The sequence below is a fragment of the Phaseolus vulgaris genome, chromosome 6 (genome assembly GCF_000499845.2).
Source record: "Phaseolus vulgaris cultivar G19833 chromosome 6, P. vulgaris v2.0, whole genome shotgun sequence".
NCBI lineage: Eukaryota > Viridiplantae > Streptophyta > Magnoliopsida > Fabales > Fabaceae > Phaseolus > Phaseolus vulgaris.
In genome coordinates this window covers 14,165,560-14,192,938 of record NC_023754.2, presented here as the reverse complement: position 1 = coordinate 14,192,938, position 27,379 = coordinate 14,165,560, and the positions used below count along the sequence as shown (strand labels likewise).

Below are 27,379 nucleotides of genomic sequence, written 5' to 3'. Positions count from 1 at the left end.
ACTCATTATAAATATGCCAGATAATAAATAAAAAAATTAAAACATTACGTATGCAAATTCCAAGTAACATAATAACAAAAATAATAAACATAAACATTAAGAGTAATTAACTGTTCTAGTTTCCAATAAAGTGAAACCTCCAAAAATAAGTAATAGTTATGAAATAAATCACCAAAAATAAATATTTTTCTTCGTTTCAAAGCACTTCAAACGATTAGCCTAAAATGTTCAAAAATAAAATTATCTGTGTTGGCTAACATAGTGACTTGTCATCAGTAGCAAAACCTTGATATGAGAAGAAGGTTTCATGCTATCGCATTCAAAGATAATTTTGTCGCCTTCACGAAAAGAATGAAGACAACAAAAATTCTTCCAGCCATTGCCAAAATTAATGTTTCTGGTAGGAAACCTTCCTTTTAAGACCTTGCATTGGACCTCCTTCAGCAGTCCATATAGCGTAACCTTTCTGAATCTCCTTTTGCGAAGATATTTCGCAAATGGAGTTGGAAGATCCTTCAAGAACATCCAAATAATAAGTCAACAAAGAAATAGAATATAAGGTAGTGCATTTAAAAAAAAAAAAGGAATGTTAAACTAACCAGATCACTCGATGGATGTGTAGCAGAGACAACTTTATGGAAAAATGGTCAGAGGGACCAATGGTCAGCAGTTCCTCCCTTCAACTTCCTCCAAATAACGATTTACACCACTTTCATAGACCTCTCCCACAGAAACAATTATATGGAAAGCGTTTTGACTAATGTAACGGAATAATATATGGTGGTCTCCTTTAAAGCCATAAAAATCACTCAAAGTCCATCATCCATACAGTATTTTGGGAGACAATAAATCCTCGTTATAATGTACTATATGGATGTTCCCTACACTATCTAGAAGGGTTCACTGCTCACCAAGTTCTTTTTGACACTCAATCGCGAATGCACGATCAACATACCGAAGCTATCCATTTTAAAATAAAGAATAAAAAGTCAGGAATCGAAGAAACGGTGTAAAAGTATAAATTTAAAAAATAAAGAAAAAAATACATATTTCACCGTGGATGTTCATTGGGCAAAACAGACCTCATGTGTCAAGTCTAAGAATTTCTTCAGCAGTGGACACCATGAAAGTGAATAATATAGAAAGTAGCAAGAAGCAAGTAGGAAAGAAAGATTTAGAGAGGAACAAAGAAGAAAATAGTAGGATCTAAATAATAAAAAATCGAATTTATATTACCTATTTATAGCCAAATATCAATCATGATTGTTCGCTTATCCAGTGCCTCAAACAACATGTCATTTCGGTTCAAATACAGTATTAAATAATAATGAAAAAAGTAGAGAATTAATAATTAATAATCAATAACAATAATAATAAAAATAATAATAAACAATAGTAAATAATAAATAATATAAATAATTAAATAATAATTTTGAAAAGAGTAAATAAGATGAGTATTTTACTTGTAACTATTATAGAGCAATATACTTTATGACATTTCGCTTATTCATTGCCTCATACAATAGTGTCTTCTCAGTTCAACCACAATATTAAGTAATAATTAAAGTAAAAGTACAATTAATTAACACAAACATTTATTGAAAATGAATAACAAATTTGTAGGAAACAAATAGTTTTATATACATGTAACAATTGGTCCTATAAAACAAAATTATTATTTAAATGGCATGATAAAAAGGACAAATGATCAATTATACAACTTTAGTATAAGTTAATTGACGAAAAACTATAAGGTAATTGACATACCTGTAACATTATGATCTTTCATGAACCAAACAATCTTACCTAATATTTAGAAAAATGAGCCATTATATTAGTTATACAAAAAAAACACCTAATTAAAGCAACATAAATTGGAAAAGAAAATGAACAACAACAAAATACTGACCTTAAACTGTTTAAAAAAAAGGCAAAAATATTTAACTTGAAAAAGTTATTATAATGTCAAAGATTAAGTATAGGGTAATTACGTACTTGAAAAAATTATATCCAGTAATGAAACCAACAATATTACATAAACATACTTTAAAAAGTAATTCTACTAATACATCATAATATGTTGTGAATAGAAATTAAACAATGTCTACAAAGTACCAAATAGAAACAAAAACTATCCCAGTAGTGTCACGAATACATGAAAACTGATCATTAAAATTACAACCCACTTTTCAATCTTGATATTTAAAAATCAGAGGAGTTACAACCATTGTTTATTATGGAAACTGTGAAAAAAACTGAAAGAACTAGTCTAAAAAACCGGATTTAGGGTATGAGACTCAGCGCTGATAAAAAAAAAAAAAAAACAAAACAAAAAGGATATGAGACTCAGTTATCTACAGGAAAGGTATTAGCACCCTACAACGTTCATCCCAAGACGATACCTTTAATTACATATGTAAAACAAATGTAGTTTTTTAGAACATTCATTTTTTCCAAAAAAAAAAAACAAAAATGTATGTGAAAATAAATTTTTGTATTTAAGTCCGACAAAGATTAACCTTGTTCATTCGTTTTTTTATTAATAAAAGAAAATCGGGGTTTATGTAGTTTTAAAGGATGAAGACGATAGTGTGTTTGATATCTTTAATTTTATTTTAATTTTTTTGGGTTTAGGTTTTTTATGATTCTTGATTGAATTATAGAGTGACTATCTTTAATAATCTTTACGAATCATATTAACTATGCACGCTACTGTTGATTGTTTGCGTGAATTTTATTCAAATAAAATATATTTTTAATTTTTTGAAAAAAAAATATATCAATAGAAGATGATGTGTACGATCACACACATACTCAAACCATCTTATCAACATTAGATGACGTGTACGGTCATATTTTACTTATTTTCTATTTTAACTTGAAAAATGTTGGTAATTGTATATGTGAAAAATAGGTGACAAATAGCAGAACTTCTGGTGACCCATATAAAATTAAAAGATGGTGGGTGTATAAGAGAAAGGGAGTGGCAAATAGTAAATGACTCGGCCAAAGGGGATTCCGAAAGTAAAAGAATAGAAGTGAATTTAGCTGGAACAAAGTTTGTCATGCACCAATTTCCTGCACTTCCATATATTCTTCTCTCACTTCCATACATTTTCATATTTTCAAAAATATCTCTCTGTAATATTTCAGATTACGTAATCCAAAAATCTTTTTTTAAATTCGTAATTAGCTTCCAAATTATATAATCTGGAAGTTTTTTTCAAATGCATGATTAGTTTTTGGATTATGCAATTTGAAACTTTTTAACCTATGGAGGTGCAGAAAAAAACAGTCTTTCATTCATTCACAAAAACCCAAATGCAACTCCAGCACCTCACATGAATTTGGATGGATTTGACAATTTAGATTTTGTGTCCCAAGGTTAATATAAGGACAAACAAAATGAAATGGATAGGCCCAATTGCTTTTTCTTTTGTGTTGCAACTTATTTTTCAGGCTGAAATAAAGTGGGTTGGACCAATATTTTCTGTTTTCTTGTATATACATATATATTTTAATAAAAAGAAATAAAATTAAATTAAATTAAAATATATCTTTTTAAAAAGGATAAAACGAAAAATGAAAAATAAAAAGTTTAGAATCCAATTCCTTTGGATGATGCCTTAGGTGGGTTGGATTAAAGTCAATACTGATGGCATGGCTAGAGGTTGTCCAAGATATGTTCGTTGTTGTGGTATTTTCAAGAGTAACAAGGGTGAGTATATTGACAACTTCTTTCTTTCCTTGGTGTTTAAAATGCTTTATATGTTGAGATTATGGGAGTCATTTTGGCTATTGAGATATCATGGGCTAGTGGTTATAGACCTGTTTGGTCAAAAGTGATTCTACTTTGTTGTTTCAAGCTTTCTCTTCTCCATTGATTGTCACTTGGTCTCTTAGAGGAAGATGGAGAATATGCATGCATATTTGTGGGAAAATCACTATGATGATAGGTTGGCTAATTATGGGATTAAGCAAAATTGGTTTTAAGTGGTTTAGTTGTCTTCCTACTTTTTTTAGTTTGGAATTTTTGCATAATAGGTTTTAACTCCCTATTGGTCCATCATGTTTTTGTTTTATATGATGTATTTCATGAGATGAAAAATGATATATAAACTTTAGAGTGTCAACTTAACTGAGATATTAAATTTCACACTAATATCTGACATGAGTTTTTTTTTTTAAAAAAAAAAACTTGTTGGAATTGCAAATAACAAAATTATAACTTATTAAAATAAGGTTTTAGTTAGTTAAAATATAAGAGTCATTGTTAAAACTCAATTTCACTTTGCTTTAATTGGTTAAATTATTAATTAATCAATTAAAATAATTAAGACTCGTCTTAAGTGATTTTTACCACGAGCTATGGTATTTATAAGCATTAAAACGAAGGAAGAAAATTGTAACCAATCATTCATAGTCATTACTAAGGGTCACGATCACACGACCCCTCAAATTCTCTAACATCATGGAACCCTCAATTTTCTAAACCATTCACAAGTTGTACATACTTGAGCCTAGGGGTGAATATACTGCACGAGTCCTACAAAGAAATGAATTTTTCTTTTATGCTGTGTTTGGATGAGGGAGTGGAAATGAAGGAGTGAAAGGGAGATGATTTGAAGAAAAAGTGTAAAGAAAGATAGGGTGTTTGGATTAAGGTAAATAGAGTAGAAAGTGTAGGAAAAGTTTATAAAAGTTTGTGAGTGATGTGTAGCGTAACCTTTTTGAATCTCCCTTTGCAAAGATATTCCGCAAATGGAGCTGGAAGATCCTTCAAGAACATCCAAATAATAAGTCAACAAAAGAAATAGAATACAAGGTAGTCCATTTTAAAAAAAAAAAAGGAATGCTAAACTGACCAGATAACTCGCATGGATGTGTAGCAGAGACAACTTTATGGAAAAATGGTCAAAGGGACCAATGGCCAGCGATTCCTCCCTTCAACTTCCTCCAAATAACGATTTACACCACTTTCAGAGACCTTTACCATATAAACAGTTATATGGAAAGCGTTTTGACTAATGTAACAAAATAATATATGGTGGTCTCCTTTAAAGCCACAAAAATCACTCAAAGTCCATCATTCATACAGTATTTTGGGAGACAATAAATCCTCGTTATAATGTACTATATGGATGTTCCCTACACTATCTGCAAGGGTCCACTGCTCACCAAGTTCTTTTTGACACTCAATCGCGAATGCACAATCAACATACTCAAGCTATCCATTTTAAAATAAAGAATAAAAAGTCAGGAACCGAAGAAACTGTGTAAAAGTGTAAATTTAAAAAAATAAAGAAAAAAAAAACATATTTCACCACGGATGTTCATTGAGCAAAACAAACCTCGTGTCAAGTCTAAGAATTTCTTCAACAGTGGCACCATGAAAGTAAATAATAGAGAAAGCAACAAGAAGCAAGTAGGAAAGAAAGATTTAGAGAGGAACAAAGAAGAAAATAGTAGGATTCTAAATAATACAAAAAGGGATTATATTACCTATTTATAGCCAAATATCAATCATGACTATTCGCTTATCCAGTGCATCAAACAACATGTCTTTTCAGTTCAAACAGTATTAAATAATAATGAAAAGAAGTAGAGAATTAATAATTAATAATCAATAGAAATAATAAAAAAATAATAAATAATAGTAAATAGTAAATAGTAAATAGTAAATAATAATAAATAATATAAATAATTAAATAATAATTTTGAAAATAACAAATAAGAAAATAATAAATAAGATGAGTATCCTGCTTGTAACTATTTATAGAGCCATATACTTTATGACCTTTCGCTTATCCATTGCCTCATACAACCGTGTCTTTTTAGTTCAAGCACCATATTAATTAATAATTAAAGTAAAAGTACAATTAATTAAGACCAGCGTATATTGAAAATGAATAACAAATTTGTAGGAAACAAATAGTTTTACATACCCGTAAGAATTGGTCCTATAAAATAAAAATATTATTTAAATGGCCTTAAAAAAAGGGACAAATGATCAATTATACAACATCAGTATAAGTTAGTTAATTGACGAAAAATTGTAAGATAATTGACATACTTGCAACATTATGGTCTTTCATGAAACAAACAATCTTACCTAACATTCAGAAAAATGAGTCATTATATTAGTTATACAAAAAAACACCTAATTAAAGCAACATAAATTGGAAAAGAAAATGAGCAACAAAATACTGACCTTAAAGTGTTAAAAAAAAGACGAAAATATTTAACTTGAAAAAGTTATTATAATGTCAAGATTAAGTATAAGGTAATTATGTACTTGAAAAATTATGTCGAGTAACGAAACCAACAATATTACATAAACATACTTTAAAAAGTAATTCTACTAATATGTGAATAGAAATTAAACAATGTCTACAAAGCACATAATAGAAACAAAAACTATCTAAGTAGTGCCACGAATACATGAAAATTGATCATTAAAATTACAACCCATTAAAACATCAATATGAAATTATAGTACTTTCTTTTCAATCTTTGATATTTAAAAATCAGAGGAGTTACAACCATTGTTTATTGTGGAAACTATGAAATTTTTTTTAAAGAACTAGTCTAAGAAATCGGATTTAGGGTATGGAACTCAGTTATCTACCGGAAAGGTATTAGCACCCTACAACGTCCATCCCAAGACGATATTTTTAATTACATATGTAAAACAAATGTGGTTTTTTAGAACATTTATTTTTTCCCAAAAAAAGAAACAAAAATGCATGTGAAAATAAATTTTTGTATTTAGTTCCGACAAAGATTAACCCTGCTCATACGTTTTTTTCATTAATAAGGCTTTGTTTGGATTGGGGAGTGGAAAGTTGAGGGTGTGAGAGAGTGAGAGTGTGTGAAAAAAGTTAGTGTGTTTGGATTAGGATATGTTAAAGTGGATGTGTGAATAAAGTTTATTAAGATACTCAGTGATATGATGGTTATAAGAGTATTTTAAATTATTTTGAATAGTGTAAATTGTAAGATTACAAATTTACCCTTATATATAAAAAAGAATAAATAATTATTAATTTTGTGAATATTTTAGTTAATTAAAATAATTTAAAGTTTCATTTATAAATAAAAGAAAAAAAATTTAAAATTCAAAGAAATAATTAAATATAATTTTAAATGTAAGTATAATTTATATATTTTTCATTTTATTAATTTAAATTAATCTTGTTACTTAAATTATTTTATTTGGATAATTTTAATATTATTTATAATTCTTTAAAATATATTATGTTAACATAAAATTATTAATAATAATAATTTCCATTATTAATATTATTGTATGAAGGGCATCATGGTCTTTTTATCACATTCCACTCTCCTTTCTCTTCAATTATGAGAGGATCTTAAATACCCTCAACTTTTCCCTCACTCTCACCCTCAACCTCCCCCTCTCATAGAAGCAAACAAGGGTGACACTCATCCACCCTCACCCTCAACCTCCATCACCCCCAAAAACAAACACACCCTAATGCAGTGTTTGGTTCTGGGGGTGGACTGTAGTTGACGACGGATGTCGCAGTGCCACCCCCCGTTTGTTTCTATAGATGGATGTGAGTGAGGGAGAAGATGGTGAGAAAGTAGAGGAGAAGTGATGCTTCTCAGGAATGAAGAGAAAAGGAGAAAGTGTGGGAAGAAAGCCACGTCAGATGTTGGTAGTTACGAATGTAACCTTATCTTTTTCACTTCTTCTTCCACATATGTGTCTCTCATGCAACACGACAAAATGACATGCAATTTGCACTGAGCTTTACACTGTTAGAAAATGGTATTTATTACTGTTATAATTAAAAACATTATAAAAAATATTGTAGTAATTAGAATAAGCTTTAAAGATTTATAGAAGAAATATGATTTTTTAATAATAAATGTAGAAAGTTATTATTTTGTGAAAATTGAATTGTTTATAAAGAATATAATTATTTATTTAAAAATAAAATTGTCACAAAATGGAAATAAAAAATTATAATGTTTAGGGTTTTAGTTTTTTAGATTTAACATTATTTATTACTGTTATAATTAAAAACATTATAAAAAAATGTTATAGTAATTAGAAATACATTGTAAAAATTTAGAGAAGAAATAAGATTTTTTAATAATAAATGTAGAAAGTTATTATTTTGTGAAAATTGAATTATTTATAAAAAATAGAATTTAGACATAATGGAAATAAAAAATATAATGTTTAGGGTTTTTATTTTTTTAGATTTAACAGTATTTATTACTGTTATAATTAAAAACATTATAAAAAATATTGTAGTAATTAGAATAAGCTTTAAAAATTTAGAAAAGAAATATGATTTTTTAATAATAAATGTAGAAAGCATTATTTTGTGAAAATTGAATTGTTTATAAAGAATATAATTATTTATTTAAAAATAAAATTGTCACATAATGGAAATAAAAAATTATAATGTTTAGGGATTTAATTTTTTTTAGATTTAACATTATTTATTACTATTATAATTAAAAACATTAAAATATGATTTTTTTAATAATAAATTAACTTAAATAAAAAAATAATTTTTAATTAATAAAATGTTAAATAATAAAATTATATTTTAATTTTAAATTATAATTAACTAAAATATGAAATAGGATTAATTATTTTTTTTTTATATATACAAGTGTAAAATTGTAATCTTACAAACTTTACTATTCAAAATAATTTATAATATTCTTACAACTATTACATCACTCACAAATTTCAATAAACTTTCCTCCAACATCCGCTCTAACATACCTCAATCCAAACATCCTCAACTTTCTTCACACTTACATTCCTACTCACCCTCAGCTTTTCACTCATCACACCCTTTAATTCAAACACACCCTAAAAGAAAATTGGAGTTTTTGTAGTTCTAAAAGATGAAGACGATAATGTGTTTGATATCTTTAATTTTTTAATTTTTTTGGTTTATGTTTTTTTATGATTCTTGATTGAATTATAATAAAATGTGAATGAGTATCTTTAATATTTAATAATCTTTACGAATCATATTAACAATCTTGATTGTTTACGTGAATTTTATTTAAATAAAATATATTTTTAATTTTTTTGAAAAAAATATATATCAATAGAAGATGATGTGTACGATCACAACATTCTCAAACCATCTTATCAACATTAGATGATGTGTACGGTCATATTTTACTTATTTTCTATTTTAACTTAAAAAAAATGTTGGTAGTTGTATATGTGAGAAATAGGTGACAAATAGTAGAACTTCTGGTGACCCATATAAAATTAAAAGATGGTGGGTGTATAAGAGAAAGGGAGTGGCAAATAGTAAATCACTCGGCAAAAGGGGGTTCTGAAAGTAAAAGAATAGAAGCGAATTTAGCTGGAACAAAGTTTGTCGTGCACCAATTTCATTCATTCAACAAAATCCCAAATGCAACTGAACCTGGCATGGATTTGGATTGGATTTGACAATTTAGATTTTGTGTACAACCAAAATCCCAAGGTTAATATAAGCACGATTGTTTCTTCCTGCACCTCCATATCTTTTTCTGCTACCTCTATACACAATATGAAAATACATTTTTGTCCTTCTTGTGTCACCCCAGATTATGTAATTCGGAAATTCATTTGAAAAAAGACTTCCGAATTACATAATCCAGAAGTTAAATAAGACTTCCGGATTATATAATCCAGAGAATAATCATGCATCTGAAAAATGGCTTCCGGATTATGTAATCCGGTAGCTAATTACAAATTTGAAAAATGACTACCGGATTATGTAATCCGGAATACTATAAAGGGGCATTTTTTAAAAATTTGAAAAGTTATGGAGGTGAGAGAAGAAGGTATGGAGGTGCAAGAAGAAACAGTCTATAAGGACAAATAAAATGAAATGGATAGGCCCAATTACTTTTTCTTTTGTGTTCAAGCTTATTTTTCAGGCTGAAATAAAATGGGTTGGACCCAAAAATTTCTGTTTTCTTGTATATACATATATATTTAAAAAAAAGAAATAAAAATAAAATAAACCAAAATATATATTGTTTAAAATGAATAAAACGAAAATGAAAAATAAAAAGCTAAGAATCCAATTCCTTTGGATGATGCCTTAGGTGGGTTGGATTAAAGTCAACACTAATGACGTGGCTAGAGGTTATCCAAGATATGTTGGTTGTGGTGGTATTTTTAAGAGTAGTAAGAGTGAGTACATTGGCAACTTCATTTCTTCTTGGTGTTTAAAATGCTTTATATGTTGAGATTATGGTAGTCATTTTGACTATTGAGATATCCCGAGCTAGTGGTTATAGATCTGTTTGGTCGGAATGTGATTCTACTTTGTTGTGGCAAGCTTTCTCTTCTCCATTGATTGTCACTTGGACTCTTAGAGGAAGATGGAGAACATGCATGCATATTTGTGGGAAAATTACTATGATGATAAGTTGGCTAATTATAGGATTGAACAAAATTGGTTTTAAGTGGTTTAGTTGTCTTCCTACTTTTATTAGTTTGGAATTTTTGCATAATAGGTTTCAAATTCCTTTGTTCCCTTTTGTATAGTTTTGTTGTTGTGAGTTTTCTCTTTTTTTCATTGTATGATTTTGGTTTGGTCCCTCATGTTTTTGTTTTTTTGTTTTACATGATATATTTCATGTGATGACAAATGATATATGAACTTTAGAGTGTCAACTTAACTTAACTAAGATTAAATTTCACAGTAATGTCTGGCATGAGTTTTTTTTTTTTTTTGTTGAAATTGCAAATAACAAAATTATAGCTTATTAAAATAAGGTTTTAGTTAGCTAAAATATAAGAGTCTTTGTTAACACTCAATTTCACTTTGCTTTAATTGGTTAAATTATTAATCAATCAATTAAAATCATTAAGACTCGTCTTAAGTGATTTTTACCACGAGCTATGGTATTTATAAGCATCAAAACGAAGGAAGAAAATTGTCACATTAGATTGCTTCATCACTAAGGGCCACGATCACACGATCCCTCAAATTCTCTGAAAACATGGAACCCTCAATTTTCTAAACCATTCACAAGTTATACATACTTGAGCCTACGGGTGAAAATACTGCACTAGGCCTATAAAGAAATGATTTTTTCTTTTATGTTGTGTTTGGATGAGGGAATGGAAATGAAGGAGTGAAAATGAGATGTTTTTGAAAAGAAAGTGTAAAGAAAATTATGATGTTTGGATTAAGGTAAATAAAGTGAAAAATGTAGGGAAAATTTATAAAAGTTTGTGAATGATGTGATAGGTATGATTGAAATGATATTTTTTTTAATTGATAAAAATATAACTTTACATATTTACCCTTGTATTTAAAAATTTATAAAAAAATTAATTTGATTGATTATTTGTGAATTATAATTTTTTTTAATTAAAACATTTTTTTATGTAATTGAAACATTATTTCTGAACCGTGTTCGAGCTAACTTTGGAAAATTATAATTTATATAAAATTTCGAATCAAATTTATGATTGTCATAAAATTTATTTAAAATAAAATTATAATTATGAATTATTTATTTTTCAATTATAATTATAAGCAATTAAAAGATTATTTTTGGTACTAGAACAAATTATTTATGATAATGTGTTGGAGTTATAATTTGTAAAAATAAGTATTAATGCAGTATTTTAGTTTCCTAAAGCAAAATTCATTAATAAAGTTTGTGCATAATAATATCTACATTTACATGAAACTGTTATAGCATATGGTGATGAAGGATAATAAGGTAAAATGTAAAAAAAATTTACCTAATTTTCAAAAGATTCATTTTTCACTTTCTCTGTTACTCGCAAGTTCCTGAATACAAATGCAAAAAGTACCTTAAGTTATTCTCCTTCACTCGAGTCTAGATTTTTAGTGTACTGACTTGGTACAACCTAAAATACAATTAATATAAATAAGTAAACACCCTAAAATAAAATAAAAATAACGAATATCCAACTTTTGCTATATACCATTTACCCTTACTCAAAGAAAACTGACTTCAACATCAAAATATAATCACATATTACATATATTGAGATCAAAAGTTGACCCAAATACCAAAAACTCAAAATGTAAGAGATTATTCGGTTCTACAATAACAACAACAAATAACTAAGCATTTGTTTATACTTATTATTTACCCACTATGTAACTTGAAATCAATACTGTAATAAATTGTTATATCTTCCTTATTTATTTTATATATATCTTTGAACTTGCAAACTACCCCAGATTAAAATATCATTACAATGTTCAAGTGAGTAACTTCCCTCAACAACCCAACACTCCACATATGCTATAAAAGGAATGAAGAATCAATACGATTTTAGTAGTGGATCTTTCAACATTCATTTTAAATACAAAATTTATTATTCTCAACGACTTCCATGAAAAACAGACAAGATCGTTATCATCAACTTTTTATTAAATAATTAACTTTTTTTGATTTTACATATTTTCATTTTCTGATTCTCTTAAATGAAAACTTGGTCAGAACTAAAAGTTGGATTTCGTAAGCTTTATCAGCAACGTAGAGAGAAACACGTCCGAAGACATTTTGTTTGACACGACACGTTTGTAGTTATTTTTCAAACCCTGCTGAAAAAAAGCTTCCCAATTTCGTATCTCCAAAAACACAATACTTTTGTTGTGAGGTTTATTATAATAAAGTTTTCAAAATGTTTCACTATTTGAAATATTTTAATTTAAAATATTTTATAAAATAAAACCAAATTAAAATATTCATAATAATATGAATTAGAAATAGTCGTCGTTAATAACAAGACTAAAAACTTTTTTTTATATAACTTTTAAGAGTTTCTTTTTTAGAGTTCCAATATTTGAAAAACCCCAAATTTATTGCTGACGTGGAAAAAAATAATAGTTTATTTATGTTGTGTACTTAACTGTAGCAACTACATCACCGATTGTTGAACGAACCTTTTCCTTTATTTTATTAAACGTATACTTTAATGGGAAAAGAACCCTAAAATGTGTTCTGGATAGTTAAAGCTGTATCAGAAGGTACCAGACTAATAAGTGCAAGTTGTTGGTAGAAAGTCAGATACATAATAATTATAATATTTCCACCACGTCGTTTTCGATATAAGTGCAAGATAATCAATTTTAATAATTTAATATAAATTCATAATATCTGTTGTGCTCATATCAATTTTAAATTTAAATTATTATTATTATTACTATTAAAAACACCGAAAACACACAACCCGTATATTTGTATTTCTTTTTTACTCAATTTTTATAATAATAAAAATTTAATATATATACAAAAAATAATTTTAAATAAATCAAAATTGAAATACAGATAATGATTAAAAAAGATTATTTTATTTAATATATGAGATTTTATGGGAAAATATTTGAGAGTATATTTTTTTTTCTATGTTATTTTAAAATAAAGAATTAAAGAAAAATAAAAAGTCTTATAAAAACTGTAAATTAATATTAATAAAATGAAATATATTAAATAAAGTATAATAAAAAAAACTGTGTAAAAAAACTGTTATAATAAAAAATTCTCTTTGTAGATTATTATTAGTAATGATTTACATAAAAGTTAGTGATTGTATATTTTTGTGATAATAATTAATATTAAGTACTCATTTATAATATTACAGTTTAATTCATTCTGTCATAATAATATTTTTATAAATTGACACTAGTAATATAATTTTATCCTTGGAAGAATATACGTTAAATTAAAATTACAATGACTTTATAAAGGAAAGAGTATGAATTAGCTTATAATAACTTCTCAACTATTTATTTTTTAAATAATGGCTGAACCCCCAAAACGTCTCTAAATGCCAAAAAAAGTAATGAAAAAATTAAATGTGAAATTAATGATGAAGAGACTTCAAACGTGTAAAAATATGAGCGTGATATATCATGTTTATACGTGATTATTTGATATCTATATTATGTAATCATTAAGTATAATATAACAACGCAGAAAATTTTTTTTTTAAAAAAAGCTAGATCTTTTTGTTTTGTAATTATGTTTGAATATTTTTTTTTTCTATCTTTCTATTATTATTTTTATTATATTATACCGTGTTATTAGTATTATTATTACTAGTCTCTTTTTTATTTCATGGCAGGATTTGCGATAGTGACAGCCATAATAGGATGAATGTCAAAATTATAATAATATTAATAAATTTTAGTTTTAATTTTGAATTTCAATACTCCATATGAATGAAAATATACGTTTTAAGCCAAATTGTAAATTTTTAATAATTATATATGAAAAGTCTTATCAATTTAAATTATTCTTATTGATAAAATGGAATATTCATTATTAACAATAAAAATATCAATTAGTTTCTATTTTATATTTATTATTAGTTTTACTTAAATATAAACCTCTTTCTTTTCTATATTCACCTATTTTACGACTTATTCACTGTAATTAATGATAACAATTATTTTATTCAAGACAGATGGTTAGGTTCAAGATTTATTTGCAAAACTTAATGAAGATTAGTAACTAAACTTACTCTACCGTGTAAAACATCTTACGTATATCCAATAAAGTTTCATCAGATATAATCACATATTAATGAGTAGAATTTTGTGATTAAATAATCAAATGTCATTGGATCTTAAAGTAAACATGCTTTTGCATTAGCATTGTAAACAAATTAAATTCCAACAATAATTTTTACTACACTGAAAATATTAATTTGTACGAAAACAAATTAAAATCCACATGTCACATTTAAAATATTATTAAATTATTTGTAATATATATTATTGTTGAATGTGATTTTTTAAAATTTAGAATTATTAAGTCCTTAATATGTTGAAGGATACATTCAACGAAGTAACACGCAAGGAGTGCGAGTTCATTTTACTGGCTTGCCCTGCATAAGAAGTAACATGCAGGCCTACGGGTCAGGCCGCATAAAAAAAATATTTTTTTTCAAAAATTAAAATTTCATTTATTATAAAAAAAAACTTATTCCTACCACTAAAAAAATTATAATTTTATCCGTGTTTCAATTCATTCAATTAAGATAAAAAATATAAATTCAAGTATGAGGTTTGTTAGAAGACTTGATTAAAAATAATTAAAGTTTTTTTTACATCTACTTTTTCCTATATAGATAAGAGTATCTTATCAAAGTTTTGCTACAAAATATTTTAATGAAGATGACTATTTTTTTAACTATCCTATTAAAATCTCTTCTTTATATTATTTTTTTATTAACAAATTTTAAATATAAGACTTTACTTAAAACTAAATCCACTGTCACTCTTAATACTAATTCATTAAATGATTAAAATAAAACATTCATTTTTTTAGTACATTAAATTTAATTAAAAAAATAAATAAAGGTCACACTACAATAATGGTGAATGGGGTATGATTTTTTGTTAACAAAAATAAAATAGTTATTTTTTATTTATTTGAGCCAGCGCGCCAACCCGCCCCGCTGTTGACATTAAAGAGGATAGCCTAATGAAAAGAAGATACAAGTTGCAAGGTATAAATGCGAGAAACCTAAACATTTCATATTAGAATGCCTATAGACAAGCAAAACCAAGAAAAACAACAAGAGGTATTCAAGAAAGGCTTGAATAAAGTTTTGATGTCAACATGAGAGGACTTATATGACTTAAAAAGTGAAGGAGAAGAAGCCTCATGACTAACACATTGTTTGACATCTCATTAGACAATGAAGAAGAAGAGGTAAACTTCTCCTACATTTAGTATAGGTAGACATATCATGATCTTTTCTTATATTCCTCTCTCTTATCTCAAGCCTATCAAAAATTGAAATAGAGATTAAGTTTTTTATAAAAGCATGTTGAATCCTTGAAAATTGAGTCTACTACCTCAGAAGACTTCATTTTAAAAGCTAACTTTGCAAGTAAAAATGAAAAATTGAACTTTGGAGCTTTATAACTTCAGGAAAAAAAAATGTAAAACTCTCAGTTTATATTTAGACCAATAAGAAAAAAGGAAAATATCTCAATTTGATTAAAGATAAAGATTTTAGATAAGAATCATATAAAAAAAAAAATCAAAGAGTAGACCATCTATTTTTGAGATTCATAAAAGGGTCATATCCTCCATGAAGAAGGGAAGGAGTAATTAATAGGTTCCTCTTAAACACCTTCTAACAAATGACGATTTTACTCTCATGTCATTTATACTTGTTATTCATTTTAATAATTAATCACTTTACTTTAATTAATAAACTAACTTTTTATAATATCTAGTCCTTAGGGTAATTTAAATTTTTTTTTTCAAATGACTAATGGATGGACAATTACAAAAAATTAATTAATTTATCTACATGAGATAACAAAGGAATAATTTGTTTCACAAAACTATTTTATAAAACTAACTAATAACTGATAAATCCGCTTCTAATTGATAAAACTAAGGAAAATGATTATTTGACACCTCCAAACCGTTTGCTCCAATTTACACCTGTGTGACGTGGAGGAATGGATGATGTGGCATGGGCAGTTTTGGTATTTTTGTTAAAAGCAACGTGGCATGTGATCTGAAAAGGGGGAATAGTGTATTAGGGTTTGAAATTCAAATTTCCAGCAAGCATAGGAACGTGTAGAGATAGACGAACGGTGACTTCGGTGACTGCGGAGAAGAAGTTGTGTACGGTGACGGCGGAGAGGGCAAAGGTGCGAACTAACGGTGACGGCGGAGTAGTGCTAACTGAGGGTGGTTTATTGCGAAGTGACGGCAGAGTAGTGCGAAGTGACGGTGGTGTGCGAAACGCTGCGAGGAAGGAGGAGAAGGTGGTTTGCGAAACGGTACGAGGAAAGAGGAGAAGGTAAGTTTGTTTATTTCGGTGTAGTGATTGACCAAATTTGACTGCTATAGTGGATGTATTTGAGATTGTGCATGCATAACAAGAACCTGTTAAAAAAGCATCATCTGTTTATCCAGAAATTTAAAGTTAAAAATTCAATGTGTAGGTAATTTTTTTTTTTTTCATAGACAAGATGATAGGTAATCCTGAGAACTGAATCTGTATGGGGTGTGTGACTGTGAAGGATTTTGGATTGATGTTCTATTTCGTTGGCTGACGTTCGAAATTGATTTTCTGAGAAGCAACAAATGTATCTTAGAAATTAACGTGGGTTCATGGCCTAAGTCCTGAAGGGCAGTTATAGGTTTTTGGTCTCCTAATCCTTCATATGAAATTTCATGAAAATCTTACAAGTCCTAACACATTTGGTAAGTTGGAAAATCATGTGTTCATAAAAGTACTTGTAATTCCAAAAGCCTCCTCTAAGGTTATTCTTTTTTGGACATTTTGTTAACAGCAAATAGGTACCATCATTTGGTGTACATATTATATTTAGTTTTTTACCCTTGAGTATGTATTTGTTGTCTAGAATACTGCAAATATTTTATGTTTCAGCCGACAAGAGGAATTGTCGCACAAGAGGAATTGCCGACAAGAGGAATTGTCGCAAATATATTAAATTTGTATCTCATTTGTACCCTTATAGTGTAAGTGGGAACCCATGTGTTAATAAGTGGGGACCCATGAATTACTTTCTGCTTGGTCATTGTCTTAAATTTTGTTTTTGGATTCCAAGAACTGGAAGTGATTGTTGTGTGTAGTTTAGACATAGTTGGATGGTATGAATGTTAATTGGGTGGGTTTTAACATGATTTGGTGGTCATTGGAACCCTTATAGTGTAAGTGGGGACCCATGTGTTAATAAGTGGGGACCCATGAATTACTTTCTGCTTGGTCATTGTCTTAAATTTTGTTTTTGGATTCCAAGAACTGGAAGTGATTGTTGTGTGTAGTTTAGACATAGTTGGATGGTATGAATGTTAATTGGGTGGGTTTTAGCATGATTTGGTGGTCATTGGACCCCTTTTAGTGTAAGTGGGGACCCATGTGTTAATAAGTGGGGACCCATGAATTACTTTCTGCTTGGTCATTGTCTTAAATTTTGTTTTTGCATTCCTGTAAGTGGAACTGATTGTTGTATGTAGTTTAGACATAGTTGGATGGTATCAATGTTAATTAGGTGGGTTTTAGCATGATGTGGAGGTCATTGGAACCCTTATAATGTAAGTGGGGACCCATGAGTTAATAGGTGGGAACCCATGCATAACTTTGTGCATGGTTATTGTCTTAAATTTTGTTTTTGCATTCTTGTAAGTGGAACTGAATGTTATGTGTAAGTGACACATAGTTGGACTGTATTAATGTTAATTGAGTGGGTTTTAACTTGATGTGGTGGTCATTGGTTTTTTGAAGTTTTAGAGAATGGAAACTTCACGGTCCAAGAATTTTGTCCGTCATGCAAAAGCTGATATGAAGGTACTAATTTTACATTTTGTTCATAATAGTTGAATATTTTGTGAATTGACATGGTTGAATAAATAAAGTTGTTGTTATTGGTTTATGTTCTGATGTTGCAGGTACGAGTTAGGCACAATGTGCTGACTCAATATATTGTTGATGTCAACCGTAAACTTAGTAGGTTTCAACAAGAAAGGATTAAACAAACTCCATTTAAGTGGATGCTTGAAATGGACAAAGTGTTGGATATATCTAACAGCCTCATGAGAGAACTATTAAGTAGATGGGCAGCCGATAAGGAAGCATTTAGCATTAGAAAAAGTATAGTTCCATTTTCAACTCTTGATGTGTGTTTTGCATTAGGATTGCCGGTTGTGGGGGAAGAGGTGAAAATGGAGAATGATGGGGGAGGTGTTGTGAATACATTGTTTGAAGAAGGGGAGGAAATGAATTTGTCAACAATTTTGAAAAAGTTGGAGGATAAAAATTTGTACAAAAATGTTGATGATTTTGTTAGGTTATACATATTGCTAGGGTTATATGTATTTTATGTTCCTAGAACTTCTAGAACCTTTACTTCTTTTGCTTTTAAGTGTTTAGACAATTTAGATGCATTACAATTATATAATTGGGGGGGTGCAGTGTATAATGTCTTAGTTACAAGTTTGACGAGGGCATCCCAAGTTTACTACGAAGACAAGAATGTTAGTGAAATATATTTGGCAGGTTGTGTCGCTGTTTTGCAGGTTAGTTAAAATTTGTAAAATTATGTTGTCTTAAATTATTAGTGATTTTGTTTAATTGTTAATTAGTTACGTATTATATTTTTGGAAATAGGTGTGGGCGGTCCACCATGTGGGTGTTGGCGACCGTGCCCAGTGTAATGGTTTTCCACGATTTTTGCATTGGCCGAGTGTTAATAATCATGGAAGAAGGTTACATGAAGTTTTTTTATCTGCTGAGGTATATTTGTGAATTGTTTAGTTTTTTGTGCATGTTATTGGGGAAAATTTAAATTAACTCAAAAGTAATTGTTTTTTCAGATTGTATGCGATTGGCCAGTAAATGCTGAAGAGGAAGGAATCCAAATTTTGAAAGAAGCCTTAGCAGATTCTGATAATGGTGTTGGGGAAAATAGTGGTGGTAAAAGTGAGTGGGACGACTTAGTTTACCAGCACAAACTTTGTGAGAAGAAAGTTGCAGATAACGAATTAAAAATTGATCATTTGGACAAGCAAATTAAAGAGGTCCGACAAATGCTTGTTAAAGAAAACGAGTGGTCAGTTGGATTTGTGCGTGGAGCCAACCCAACCTCTCATGGAGCAAGCTGTGCTGGTCCAAGCTCATGCAGTTTGGATATTTCCAAAATTTATAAAACATTTTTTGCATTCAAGTTTGACATGAAACGGTAAGTACATATAATTGTAGGCATTACTTCATTTGTTGTTATTGCTTGATTATTGAGTTGGTGTTAAATGTTGATGTAGTGTCATTGTGGATATACAAAACAACATGTTGACGAGGCTGGATTTGCAATCATTAAGGCCGCGATCAAGAGTTGACAATATGGTAAAAATGTACACATTGTATTAGTTGTTCTATTTACTTGTAATATTTACTTAGTTATATTTAATGTGTTTGTAGGTTATGCTATTTGTAACCGGCTTCTTAAATATGAATCAAATTGTTCATTTTGGAGTGGTGAATCGCTTTTCATTCAATCCGTTTTTTTGCGGTTAGTGTCGATTTAAATTCATTTTGATTTCTTTTAAGTTTTTGTTATTACTAATAATAGAATTTGTTGTTGCAGACTCGTGTAATTGAGGAGATGATCAACAATAGGGTACAAAATTCATGGTCCAGTTTGGATTACATGTCATTTTATGAGAATGCTTTATTCCCATATCAGGGAATATCTTATTGTGATTATGTAAGTTAATATTATTGATGTTTTCTGTGAAATTTGTTGGTGTTTGTTAGAATGGTGATGTTGAGTGTGACTTTAAACTTTGCAACGTTTTGTAGGTGTTTGTCCCAACCGTGTTCAAGGAACACTAGTGGCTGTACGCACTCAATTGTCGAACCAGGCAATTGCATGTATTGGACTCCATTGGTCATGGAATTCAAGATCGATTCAAGATTGATAAAGCAATGGTAAATACCTGCATGTTGTTGAATACTTATGAATATATTTGGTTTGGATTTCTTCATCATTGTTGTTAAATTGCATGTGGTAGGTTGATCGTCTACAACACCTTTTTGAAATTCTTGACGAATTTTCTGGAAAGAGTGGTCGTCAAATTTCATTGGTAAAAGAAAATGTTCCCCTACAACCGAATAGGTTAGTATTGACAGTAATATTCATATTTATTTTGATTTGATATTTTCTCTAATTTGGTTTGGAGTTAATATTTTGAATTCTTCTTTAGGGTTAAATTTATTTTGGTTGTATGCAGTTATGACTGTGGTATTTTAGTTGTGAAATATATGGAGTTGTGGGATGGTTCACAACACTTGGAAGGGTATACCTTTCCAAATTACCCCACGGTAAGAGTTATTTTGATAACTTAACACATTTTATTTATTTATAGTTTGGTGATTGCAAACTGATTCCATGATATATTATTTAGAAGGAGCTCCTACGCTTTCGTCAAGAGATGCTAACTTCGTGGGTGTTGCATGAGTCTAACGTTCAACGAAAAGCTGTATTGACAGATTTGGAAGTAGATTGCCCTTGATTTTTATTGGACACTTTCAATTGTAACAAAAAAAAAGTGTTACTTATTATGAGTTTATGTGAACAATGTAGATACTTTTATTTAATGAATGGAAGCATTCTCAATTTCATTTAAGTTATTTAATTTAAGAATTTTTTTATATCATATTTTGGGCAGAAAGTTGTCACTGGAGCACATGAATGTGAAGGTCTTTGTTAATAAATTAATTGGAACCCTTATAGTGTAAGAGGGACCCTTGTGCTAATAAGTGGGGACCCAAGAAAATCTTTGTGCATGGTCATTGTTTTCAAATATTTTTTTGGATTCCTTTAAATGGAATTGAATGTTGTGTGCAAGTGAGACATACTTAAAGTGTATGGATGTTAATTGGGTGGGTTTTACCATGATGTGGTGGTCATACAAACCCTTATACTGTAAGTGGGGACCCATGTGTTAATAAGTGGGGACCCATGAATTACTTTCTGCATCGTCATTATTTTGAAATATTTTTTTGGATTCCTGTAAATGGAATTGAATGTTGTGTGTAACTGAGACATAGTTGCAGTGTATGAATGTTAATTGGGTGGGTTGTACCGTGACGTGGTGGTCATTGGAACCCTTGTACTGTAAGTGGGGACCCATGTGTTAATAAGTGGGGACCCAAGAATAACTTTGTGCATGGTCATTGTTTTCAAATATTTTTTTGGATTCCTGTAAATGGAATTGAATGTTGTGTGTAAGTGAGACATACTTGCAGTGTATGAATGTTAATTGGGTGGGTTTTACCATGATGTGGTGGTCATAGAAACACTTGTACTGTAAGTGGGGACCCATGTGTTAATAAGTGGGGACCCAAGAATAACTTTGTGCATGGTCATTGTTTTCATAAATTTTTTTGGATTCCTGTAAATGGAATTGAATGTTGTGTGCAAGTGAGACATACTTGCAGTGTACGGATGTTAATTGGGTGGGTTTTACCCTGATGTGGTGGTCATTGGAACCCTTGTACTGTAAGTGGGGACCCAACAATAACTTTGTGCATGGTCATTGTTTTAAAAAAAAAATTTGGATTCTTGTAAATGGAATTGAATGTTGTGTGCAAGTGAGACATACTTGCAGTGTATGGATGTTAATTGGGTGGGTTTTACCCTGATGTGGTGGTCATAGAAACCCTTATACTGTAAGTGGGGACCCATGTGTTAATAAGTGGGGACCCATGAATTACTTTCTGCATGGTTATGGTTTTCATGTTGCTTTATCTCACTGCAACTGCATGCATGCAGGGGAGGTGATGAGAATCAAATAAAGAAGGCTTTTATTAATGAAGGGAGAGGTCATTCACCTACACATTTGAAGTTCTTCCTTCTAGTCTTTTCAAAATTAAAAAGAAGACATAAAATAAAGAGAGGATCAAGCCATAAAGCCAAAGAAGTCTACAAGCTTTCAAGAATAGGCTTCATTTAAATATCTCTCTTTATAGTTTCTTTTATAAATTTGTAAATAATATAGAATGTTTAAATACATAGTTTTTAGGAAAGGTGCTTAGAGGGAAACCTTAGATACCTCTTTTGTAAAAACATCTTTAGGCATTAGTTTAGAATTTTCTAGAAGGTGACTCTTCATGCTTCACTTTAGGTGCTAGAAGTGAGTAGCATGCAAGGGACTTTTGGTTAGCTTGTTTTGTAAGCTTCATGACCAGCCCTTGCTCCTATAAAAGGAGGGCTTAGGTCATTCACAATTCAGATTTGGAATTTGTAGTAAAGAAACTCTCCCAATTTGGTGATTGAGTGAGTGAGATTTGATTTCTCCTCTTCCTAGTCTCATCTTGAGTGCCTTGGTTCTCTCAAGTGGCGGCATTGCACACTTATCTTGGAGCATTCACACTTCAAGTGGCGTGTTTATCAACCAAGAACTACAACCACATAAGTCCTCTTTCTTCTCCATCTTCTCATTCCATTTCCGTGCCTATTTGAATTCCTAAACATGTCTTAGGTTCCTTTCTTGCTTTCTATTCGGTGTTCTTGCTTATTTTCATGTTTCAATCGGTTCATCTTCTTTCTCCTTGGATTTGTTCGGTGCATTTCAGTTTTGAAGCATTTTAATCGGTTCATTTCATTTGTTAAGCAATTTAATCGGTTCATTTGCATTTTTACATCTTTTAATTGGTTCAATTGGCAAGAAATGGGTCTTCCATGTGAGTTTGGTGTTTGGTGCAAGTTTTGGTGAGTTCTTGAAACTTAGAACATTGATCCAATTCTATTAAAAGTGCCTAAGCTATCTCCAACTCAAGTTGATTCCATAAAATGTCAAAGAATCATCTATATCTTGCTATTGGAATCACATCATGTGGTATCATGAGTCTTAGGTTTGTTCTTGTTTAATTTTGAGTTGTGTTGCACTTTTAATTCAAGAGCTCTATCTTCTTGTTGTTTCTTTTCTGTTTTTAGGATTATAATTGAGTATTCTTGCTGTTTTCTTAATTGTGCCTACCAAGTGTTTGTGTTTTTTCCTTTTTGAATCCATACAAGTTTTGTCATAGTCATGTTTTTCCAAGAATGTCATCACTTCTTGTAGTACTTTTATTGCATTTTTTGTTTCTTGCTTTGGTGTAATACAGTTTTCTGCATTTGTATCTTGATCCTTTGTGCATTTTCTGTTTTAGAATTGAGTTCATACTTGTATTTTAGACCTATACAAGTTCCTATACATCATTTTCCATTATGTCTTTGCTAGTTCTTAATTCTGTTTTTCATTCCTGTTAGGATTCCTCTATTTTCTGAAAACGTGCTTACTGTTTTTCCTTATTGCAATTGATTTAATCACTGGAAAATTATGAAATTCTGGATTTGTGTTCTTCAAAGTGTTATAAAAGCATAGAAAAAAGAAGTACTCAAAAATTCAAAGTACACAAAAAATGATAAATAAAATACAAAAAGTGTACAATTCTGCCGAAAAAAATACGGTAATCTGGCAGCGATTTTGAAAAATTTATCTCAATTAATTGGCTTACTGTTTTTAAGTAATTCCAGTGCCATTATTGAGTTAACATCTTGAAGTTTCTGTGGTTTAAATTTCATAATCCAGTTCGCTCTATATCATTCCAGTTAAATCAGTGAACATCAAGCACAGTTTGCATAAAAAATATTTTCCAGTAGCTTGTTTTTGTTTTCTTCATCTACTCTAGTACTTTTCTTTAGGTATTCTTTTGTGTGCCTACTTTTTCATTGAGTTCCTTATTTTCTTGCTTGTCTTTTATTCATTAATCTTTGAGTTTGTCATACATCTAGTTTTCCTTTTGTTATAGCCTTTCATTGCTTATACCTTTTCTTGTTTGTCTTTATTGCTTCATTGGTTTTGTTGTGGTTGGCTTTGAGATTGGTGTGCCTTGCTTTGACATCTTTCATTTGAGGATTCCAAGACCTCAAGATCAGATTGGTGCAGGGACATTATTTTTTTGAGAGTGACTTCTTGTCAAGCCAAATTCACTTCGGCAGTTTGCTACCAAATTACTTTTTGCTAACTTTGTTTTCTTAACTTTGTTTGCTGTTTTGTTGTTTGCTGTTTTCTTTTATACATGGCTTCATATTACAGCAGTGGTTCTTCCAAACAGCATTCTTCTAGCAAAGCTGCTGCTCTTGATGAATTAAAAAAGGCAAAACGAACCATTAATCTCAATGATGAAGCTATAAGAAAGTTGGAGGAAAGATTACAAAGACTTGAAATGAAGCAAGCTAGGTCTTCTCATTCTATTCATGGAGAGCATCATCATCATAGACCTTCATCAAGAGGCTCTTCCAATGATCATGGACGTGAAGAAGATCATAGAAGAAGGAGACCTCAACCCAATTTTCATGGATTTAGACCATCTCATGCTCATGAAGATAAACGTGAAGATGGCTACTACCGAAATGCAAAGGCTAGGCTACCTTCGGTCCAGCTTCCTTGTTTCAATGGCTCTAGTGATCCTAATGTATATTTAGATTGGGAGGCTAAGTGTGAACAAATATTTGAGACCCATAAGATCCTTGATGAGCACAAATATAAGCTAGCCACCTTAGAATTTAGTGATTATGCCAAAGAATGGTGGCGTACAATTGTAATGGACATTATGTATCGCAAGAAACCTCCCGTGGTTTCTTGGAATACTTTGAAAGAGTATATGCGCGCGAGGTTTATTCCTCATTCTAGGAAGGAACACTTGTTGAAGTTCCAAAGGCTTCCTCAAGGACATAGGATGGTAGATGAATACTTTAAAGATTTTGAAACCACTTTGACTAAAATGAATATGCATGCTAATGAAAAGTCAAAGATAAAATGGTTTGTCCGTGGTTTAAGAAGAGATATTAGAGAATTTATAGAATTAAATGAGTACTCTTCTTTGAAGCAAGTGCTTCGCATAGCCATCAAGATGGAATTATATCTTTTGAAAACCACGTCTACAAAACAAGTTTCTACTACAAATTCTTCTACTCCTAAGTCACCTACCAAAACTTCCAATATAAAATGTTTTAAATGTTTAGGTTTTGGGCACATAGCTCTTCATTGTCCACAAAAAACCTTAATGACAAACAAGGTAAAACAAGACCTACCTCACCCACCTCCCTCACGTAAAAATGAAAAAGACAAAGAAAGCCAAGTTGACATGAGTCTTATCCTTTCACCTCCAAGGTGTTTTCCTTCCTTATCTTTTTCATTACCCAAGGTTTCTATTTCAACACCATCTTGGTTAAAAAGTGTTAGGGATGATTTCATACCTCCTAATGGTTTTCACCACTTAAGAGGCCTTTTTCCAAAAGATATCATCATTCCCAAACAAATTTTTCCAACTTGGTCGATTTATAGAACCTCCTTTTCTGAAATCCCATTGTTTACAAAAACTAAGTCATGTTTGCCTTTTTCTTCCACTTTTACTTGTAAAACTAAACTGACTTTGTTATATGCAGGGATTCAGAATTCGTGGACGAATTCTCTCCAACTCGAGGAGTATGATGAGAATCAAATAAAGAAGGCTTTTATTAATGAAGGGAGAGGTCATTCACCTACACATTTGAAGTTCTTCCTTCTAGTCTTTTCAAAATTAAAAAGAAGACATAAAATAAAGAGAGGATCAAGCCATAAAGCCAAAGAAGTCTACAAGCTTTCAAGAATAGGCTTCATTTAAATATCTCTCTTTATAGTTTCTTTTATAAATTTGTAAATAATATAGAATGTTTAAATACATAGTTTTTAGGAAAGGTGCTTAGAGGGAAACCTTAGATACCTCTTTTGTAAAAGCATCTTTAGGCATTAGTTTAGAATTTTCTAGAAGGTGACTCTTCATGCTTCACTTTAGGTGCTAGAAGTGAGTAGCATGCAAGGGACTTTTGGTTAGCTTGTTTTGTAAGCTTCATGACCAGCCCTTGCTCCTATAAAAGGAGGGCTTAGGTCATTCACAATTCAGATTTGGAATTTGTAGTAAAGAAACTCTCCCAATTTGGTGATTGAGTGAGTGAGATTTGATTTCTCCTCTTCCTAGTCTCATCTTGAGTGCCTTGGTTCTCTCAAGTGGTGGCATTGCACACTTATCTTGGAGCATTCACACTTCAAGTGGCGTGTTCATCAACCAAGAACTACAACCACATAAGTCCTTTTTCTTCTCCATCTTCTCATTCCATTTCCGTGCCTATTTGAATTCCTAAACATGTCTTAGGTTCCTTTCTTGCTTTCTATTCGGTGTTCTTGCTTATTTTCATGTTTCAATCGGTTCATCTTCTTTCTCCTTGGATTTGTTCGGTGCATTTCAGTTTTGAAGCATTTTAATCGGTTCATTTCATTTGTTAAGCAATTTAATCGGTTCATTTGCATTTTTACATCTTTCAATTGGTTCAATTGGCAAGAAATGGGTCTTCCATGTGAGTTTGGTGTTTGGTGCAAGTTTTGGTGAGTTCTTGAAACTTAGAACATTGATCCAATTCTATTAAAAGTGCCTAAGCTATCTCCAACTCAAGTTGGTTCCATAAAATGTCAAAGAATCATCTATATCTTGCTATTGGAATCACATCAGGAGGGGATTACAATAATTTTATGACCAACCTAATTGTCATTCAATTCAACGAAATTCAATGCAACAAATTTAAAATGATTGTATTTTGAAGACATCATGGTTATCATTTTGTTCAATACACAAGGTACAACCAAATGGTGCAAGAATGGTTTTTATATAACCATTTGTTGACACAAAGAAGACATGAAATTGATTTGTAACTTAACATTGCAGTACAACAAGTATTATCAATACATATAAGAATTTATCCCATGTACGATGTTCAAATAGTGAGGAGTTGTGATGCACCAAAAATGA

At 30.0% G+C, this 27,379-nt stretch overlaps 2 long non-coding RNA genes across 2 annotated transcripts; both read left to right on the top strand.

Annotated features, from left to right (window-relative positions):
- The first annotated feature begins 19,485 nt into the window (after positions 1–19,485).
- Positions 19,486–20,055, top strand: LOC137833070 (uncharacterized). Its single transcript, XR_011084668.1, has 3 exons — positions 19,486–19,730; positions 19,810–19,891; positions 19,967–20,055. It is a non-coding gene; the product is annotated as an uncharacterized lncRNA (long non-coding RNA).
- Positions 20,056–20,131: 76 nt separating this feature from the next.
- Positions 20,132–20,955, top strand: LOC137830896 (uncharacterized). Its single transcript, XR_011084285.1, has 4 exons — positions 20,132–20,252; positions 20,348–20,476; positions 20,560–20,663; positions 20,779–20,955. It is a non-coding gene; the product is annotated as an uncharacterized lncRNA (long non-coding RNA).
- The last annotated feature ends 6,424 nt before the right edge of the window (positions 20,956–27,379 follow it).